At 44.9% G+C, this 7,572-nt stretch overlaps 1 pseudogene; it reads right to left on the reverse strand.

Annotated features, from left to right (window-relative positions):
* Positions 1-3,102: 3,102 nt before the first annotated feature.
* On the reverse strand, positions 3,103-6,488 carry LOC115356762 (synphilin-1-like; annotated as a pseudogene).
* Positions 6,489-7,572: the final 1,084 nt, after the last annotated feature.

The following is a 7,572-nucleotide window of genomic DNA, read 5'->3' on the forward strand; positions in this document are numbered from 1 at the left end:
AAGATGACATATGAAAAGTGCCGGCCTGCTGCTGCCTGACGGCTCCATCCCACCCGTCGAGTTAAACTAAAAAAACAGAGATATTCAAAAAAGAAAAACTTGGCCTCTCAGTCTTCTGTCCTGTCCTCTAAAACTGTTTCTGTAAATGATTTTTAATGAAGGCTGAGTGGTCGTTTATTCTGCCCCGACCACAGGACGCCACCGCAGGACCGTCCCACTTCCCCTGCCGCCCCTCGGCCCGGGACACACCACTTTATTCATGATATCCCACAATAATGACCACCGCCATGTCTGCAGCCACATGTGATCGTTTCTCTGACACCGGAGCGAAGGGGCTCAGCGATACGGCCAAAAAAACAATGATAATAAACTGGAATAGATTTGAAACACCAGTGAAAAACATTTGCCAGCTGGTTGAAACCTCTTTGTGCAATGCTTAAAAAAACAACAACACATTTTGCATTTACATGTCAGACATTTGGTTGATGTTCAGTTGGGGGGTCAAAGGTCAGAGCCACAGTGACCCCACATTACAGATTAATGCACCAAAAAGTGATGGACAAAGAATAAAAATCAGGAGCAAATGAGAAGAGAAGAGGATTTTTAACCATCAAAAGTGCAGAAAATGACGTCACTGGGCGCACTGGTTTGGTTGAGATTAAAAAAAAAAAAAAAAAACATTTAAAAGTTTGAAAAGTAAATTTGTTGCTGTGCAAACCTCAAACGTCCCCGTCTCTCCTCACGACCGACGTCTACTTCATGCCAAGATACTGCATAGATAATAACCAAGAAATTAAAAAAAAAAAAAAAAGTGGAATATGATGTTTAAAAAAAAACAACAAGTATTAAATACTGTTGTGTATATATATACAGTGGTTTCAAATATATTTGTTGTGCTGGTGCACGTCGGCCACGTGCGTGAACATAACCACATCTAAAAGAAAAGAAAAATCAAAATCATATAACTGTGTGCATAAACATAAATATCAACATTTCATAACTTCATCTTTAGTGTAGAGGACAGAGTCCAAACGTGGTTTTACAGTAACTAAGAAACCTTAAACCTCCATGTTCAAACATATTGCATTTCCTTCTTCATTTGACTTTTTTCTTCTAAACCTTTTTTTTTTTTTTTTTTTTAACTGTCATTTGTAAAGTCTGGAGATGTGAGGCTTCTGAGAGCAGAGCCGACGGGACTAAACCCTGCAGCCTCTCACAGGTTCTTCTCTCTCGCCTTGTCGTGCTCACACATGAAAAACAAACAGCCCTGTATTTGATTACGGTATCAAATACATGTAAATATACAGATATATATTCCACCAGAGCGACAGTAACAGACGGAGGGCGGAGCGGTCGAGTCTGTCAGGAGGCCGGGAGGCAGCGACGTGAGAAACGCTCAGATTCAGCAGGAAGAGAGACGAAGCAGCAGCACAGATTCACGCTCCGTTTTTTTTTTTTATTTAGTCAGAAACGTCCCATCTGAAGTCTTAAATCTTTACTTAAGACTTTGAGACACTAAGACGGATTTTTCCCAATTTGGCATCACAGAAGCAAATCCTATCAAACTCGTTTTTCCTCATCCTGTCTTATTTCGGGAAAATACTACATGAAATATCGCTCAACTTTTATGTCCATAACGGACGAGTAAACTCCACCTGTTGACGTTTTGTTGGTTCTGTAAAAGCCAAGACAGATCAGCTGTATGGATTTAATAAGCCGAGGCTCATTTATGCTCCCTTTCAGAATAAATCTCTGTTTCAAACAATGTGACTGTCACTGCCCACGTTTCCATCTGTCCTTTACATCAGCATGGATGTTCAGCAGTAAATCCACCAGAGGGCAGCACTGAGTCCAAAGTTTCTGACAGCAACAAACGTGATGGCGATGGAGGAGGTCATTAAACACATCACCACAGTGGGACGGTGGTCTGTTTGGTCATTAAACACATCACCACAGGAGGACGGCCTATTCTTTTCTCTCATATTAACAAATTATTTTAAAAATTTCTTCTTCGTGTCTCGCTCATAGTCCGGTCTCTCGTGAACTATCGGCTACACTGCGTCCGTGCTTTCCGCTTGTTTCGTCCGTCTCTGTAAGTTTCCTGAAAACCTGCACAAATATGGAGGAAATGAAGACAGAGTGCCAAGTCTCCGTGTGTGTTTGTGTTCAACGTCGAGCATAAATGAGCCTTCAGCCAACAACCAGCTGGAAAAGTGAAACTCAGGGCAGCTGAACGCTTATCCTAAAGGGAGGAGGGTTTTTTTGTTTGTTTTTGGGAGGTTAGGACACTTGCCTAATACACCTTTCCGATCTTTAATCGGGATAGGAACCCTTCATCTGTTCAACCCTAGTTACCATGGTTACCAAACAGTTATGACTTGCAGGTTACGGGACGTTTCTGTGACGCGGACCCCGGCTCGGTGCTCGTCCGAGGAAGACAAGAAAGAACGGTGTTTGTACATTTTGGCCTGAGGGTGGCGCTAGAGGACAGATCGGCAGCTCACCACGGTTGACGAGGTTCATCCTCATGGGAGCGTGAACATGATACTCAACATATCTGAAGACGTGCTGCTTTAAGTGCTGGAGGGACGGTCAGGAAAAAACAGAGCCTGACTGATACTGGACTTTTTCCACGATATTCGATAAAAACAAAAAAGTCTGATCATGATATATTGGTAATATTTGTGTTAAACATAAAAACATATTTGTGGCAAGGAACCCTCTCATATGTGCTGGACATCCTCACAGCTGATCAATAAACTGCTATGGGAATTTCCCAGTTTGGGATCAATAAAGTAAATCTATCTATCAATCTATCTGGAAATCTGGATACGGTAACGATACATCGCTCAGCCCTACTGGGGGATTCTTAATGATCACCATTTGTCTTTTGTATTATTATTTTATTTTATTTTATTATTTTATTTTATTTTATTTTAATATTTTTATATATTTTATTTATTCTATCCTATTTTGTTTGATTATTTATTATTATTATTATTATTATTATTATTATTATTTTACTTTATTTGAGTTTTTTTTTTTTTTAATTGATCTTATCTTATTTTATTGTGTTATCCTACTGTGTTTTTTACCTTTTTATCCTGCTTCCATTGTGTTATCTTGTGGTGTTTTATGTTGCTGTGCAGCACTTTGGAAAACCTGGTGTTTGTTAAAACTGTGCTACATAAATAAAGTGGATTGGATTGGATTTTGAAATATCTTTGATAACGAGAATCTTGTGTCAAAGCTGAAGGTGAAGTGAGGCTTTTACTTTAGAGATAAACCCTGCTGGTGAATTATGGGATGCTGATGATGCTGATGATGCTGATGCTGATGATGATGCTGATGCTGATGCTGCTGGTATCTGCAGGGTTTCTCACGCTCGCTGCCTCTCGTGCCGCCCGTCTCTCAGTCCAGGTGTTGTTCTGCTCCCTGCCCGGCAGAAGGCACTTGGTTTCAGACGTTACTGGTTTTGTTCTTGCTCTTTCCTCCTGCAGGGCTTTTATTTTCCGACGACTTCCTGCCGGCGGAGCTCTGACAGCTCGCCGCTTTGACGGTGGCGGCTGATTGGCCGCTGTTATTGTTGTTGTGGTTCGTGTTGCCGCTCAGCGACTCCATGATGGACCTGAACGTCCCGAACGGCCGCTTGCTTTCAGAGCCGCCCACGGGAGTCCTCTCCTTCCCATGATGCCCCTTGCTGGGCTCCGCCTCCTGGCTGCAGCTCTTGTGCACCTGCTCGTCGAAGGTCACTCTCAGCTTGAGGTTCTGCGACGTCTTCCTGCGGGAGGACGGAGACTTCAGGGCGCTCTTGGGGCTGGTGGCGACCTTCTGGCCGTTTGCGTGGTCGTGGAAATCGGCCGAAGTGTCCGCCGGCTTGCCGTCGGCGGCGTCGGGGTCGCTGGAGGTGGGGGAGGGGTTGTAGCCCACGCCGTCCACAGACTTGGAGCCGCCGTGAGCGAACGCCAGCTTCCGCTCAGCAGCCGCTGAAGAGGAGGGGAGGTGCTTCCTCATCGCCAGGTGGAGGTGGTTTGAGATGGGCTCCTCCTGGTTGACGGGCAGGTGGGTGGGCCTGTCGGGCCGTGGCCCCCCCGCGCCTGTGGGCGGGGCGCCGTGACCTTTACCCTCCTCCGGTGGATAAACGTCTGAATCTGATTCGCTGAGAGAGCGCTGCATGATCTGTTTGAGTCTGGCTAGTTTGAGCTCTCTCCGCTCCACCAGCCCCGCCCTGCGCGCCGCGGCCGCCCCGGGGCCGTCCCGGGCCAGGCCGCCCGCCGGAGGCAGCCTCTCCCTGGGGCACAGCGCCTCCGACACGTCCTTCCCCAGCAGCTGCCGCAGCACCGAGTCCGGGCCGACGCCGCCCTGACGGACCACCCAGTGGGCGTCGCCCGGAGTCCCCTCCGCTGTCAGCGCCATCTCTGGCCACGCCTCCAGGGAGGGCTGATGGGAACTGGAGTCCAGAGAGAGAGAGAGAGAGAGAGAGAGAGAGAGAGAGGTTACTGTTGATATGTGAGACACAAGAGTCAGAATAAAGAAACAAGAGAAGCTCTGAGTTTGAGGAGCAGGAGTTTGACAGTGGAAGAGTTTCAGTGTTTCCATGTTGGAGACCTGAGCAGACATGACCAGGGTTATGTGGGATTCTGGGTCTACTGCTGTCAACTGGCCAAAGTCAAAGGTTTTTTGAGTTTCAGGATTCAAACCCTGTAAATGTAGTGTCATCACTGGGAAAACAGATTTGTCTTTTTATTTATTTGTGTATTACAGGATTCCTTTGGCTGGGTTAGGGTTAGCCCTTTATCCAACAGGCCGTCGCACATAAAGCCGGGGCTGTCAGACTGATCAGGCGACAGTGTGAACGACGTGGCATAGCTCTGCTCCCGACGAAAAAAAACTCCTCGCCGTGACATCAGCTGAATGTTTACAGCTGTTGCCATGGCGACGTGAACCATCCTGAAATACTCTGATTTGCCATGAACTGCTGTGATCCACCCGTTCAGTTTCTATGGTTATACCTTAAAGTGGTCCAGTGCGTGTGTGTGTGTGTGTGTGTGTGTGTGTGTGTGTGTGTGTGAGTGTTACCCAGGCGATCTGGAGGGTGTTCCCTCTGCTTTGTTGGGGTCCAGCAGCCTCTGCAGCTGGTTCTGCAGCACCATCCTCTCCGCCGCCTGCCTGCAGCACAAACACACACACACACACACACACACACACACACACACACACACACACAGAGGGCATCAACGCTCACTGTCACGCTGCTGTCACTGACCCGACGAGCGGCATGGGAATATTAACACTCACACCCTGCAGAAACACAAGCAGACTCCACATGGTGGGCAAATCACAAACATTTTCAATAAGACGTGAGCAAGATTTAATTTTAGTTTCAGTTTAGTTTTAAGTCATTTTTAAAGTGAGTTTGGTAGTTTAGTTTAGTTGGTTCTTTTTGAAAATGCTTAGTTTTAGTTTAGTTTTTATTAATTTGAATGTAAACCAATTAAACCATTATAAAACCATTAACACCATTAAAAATCTATTCACTGAGAACACATGAACAACCAAATAAAGTGACACAGATGAAAACTGAACCTTCTCTATAATTTCAGTTTATTTTAGTTAGGTTTGTCAACATTTAACACAGTTTCAATTAGTTCTCTTTTTTTTTTTTTTTTTTTTTTGGTAAAGCTTCGTTTTCATTTTTTTCTAGTAAATGAAAATGTTTTTCCACACAGTTTTTGTTCGTGATAATAATCCTGTCTTGCACACACACACACACACACACACACACACACACAGGCACTGGACATCGTTCCACTTGATATTTACATCCAGCGCTGCTTAGTAGTGTGTTATAACAACTTGTTGCATTACTGAACAGGATGAAACCGTCAGAGGAACTTCAACAAAAAGGCAGCGGCTTGGGAGTCTCAGGTAAGTGAAGTTAACAAATGAAAACACAGGTATGTAGCTACGACTGCAAGTGCAATGACTGCTGTCTGTTGTTTTGTTTGTTTTTTTTAACTTACATGTTACCGAAACAGTATCTGAATTCAAACATGAACTGTACCAGAAACTGAAAATGACACTGATGCTAACAAAAACTCAAACAGTAGCTTCAGTAGCGACAGTAAGTAACACAGTGACTGTGACGGGGAAAACACTGCAGAGAACCACAGCCGTGAATGTGAGTGTGTGTGGCGACTCACTCGTTGAGCTGCTTGGTCAGTTTAACCACCTGCGAGGCCAACGACATGCAGGTTTCCACGACGACCAGGTAGCGGGCGCAGGTGGTGTGTCCCTGCCGCTCGGCACTCTGGGAGGGCCGCTTCGCCCTGCTGGTTCAGGATGGTCACGTTGGAGCCGTACTCCACCAGCGTCTGGATACACACAGAAGACACAATTATAAAATATATCATCTATTACTGTTAGCCCTTACAATTTATATTAGATTTACAATGAATAATGCCATTTTTATATTCTTAAATTTCATTTTTTTATGACTTACTTTTACTGTTCTCCAATCAGGACACGGCACACACTGGCACACATTATTACGGTTATTATTACTCTTGCATCATATAAAATACCTTTTTGCATTAATATTTAAGTGTTGAGCCAAATGTTCTACTGGAGAAAACACACAGACACACACTCTCAGTGTTTCAGTGAGGACCAGGTGGTTGGGAATCTGTCATCCCTCTAATCTGCCTGTATAAACAGACCCGTGAGGATAACAGCCAATCACAGGTCAGCTAACTGCTGCCCTGCTTGTCTCTAGATAACATACTTCCTGTCTGGCAGCCAATCAAGGGCCTGGTTTTGGCCACAGGGCTGCCCAAACAGGACCTCCTCAGCATGTACGGTGCTGTGCTTTGTTTTCCACGTCTCGCTGCCTGCAGAGGTGATAACAGCTCCAGCGCTCCAGACGCAGTGTTGACGGAGCAAATTCCTCATCACGCTGTGTAATGCAGCACTTTAAACACCTTCATAATAAAGGTGGCGCTGCTTTTTAGCACAAAACGTCCTGTTGATACGACAGTTCTGTGCTACAAAGTGCGTTGTTCCACTCTATAATTAACAATTAGTTTCTTTGTTTTTCTCTATGAGTTACAACATCATGTGGGGTTCCACAGGGCTCGATTCTAGGCCCCCTACTTTTCTCGCTGAACATGCTCCCCTTTGCCATAAGCACAATGTAATCTGTATGAACGTCCATGTCAGTGATAATGTGTTATATCTCCTACTAAAACCAGATGATGCAAACAGCCCTGACACTGTAAACAATTCTTGTTTCCGTCATGCCGATGCGACTCCAGCTACAACCTCAACTCCAAATTCTAGAATCAAAAAATAGGCTATTCTAAAAAGGAGTCTATAAGTGATTCATTTTGATTTTAACAGCCCATAACAATCTGTGTTCAACTGCTTTGCTCTGATCACTTTGGCTCCCGGAAAAAAAACAAAAAGCCAGCGTGGCAAATGTTTTTGTTCTGATCCGTGGAACTAGAATTGATTTAGAATCAATCCCATCAGTTCCACAATAAGAAGTCAAGATCAGGCCCAACTCCAAAAAAT

This window comes from Myripristis murdjan, unplaced genomic scaffold (assembly GCF_902150065.1).
Source record: "Myripristis murdjan unplaced genomic scaffold, fMyrMur1.1, whole genome shotgun sequence".
NCBI classification, from domain to species: Eukaryota; Metazoa; Chordata; class Actinopteri; order Holocentriformes; family Holocentridae; genus Myripristis; species Myripristis murdjan.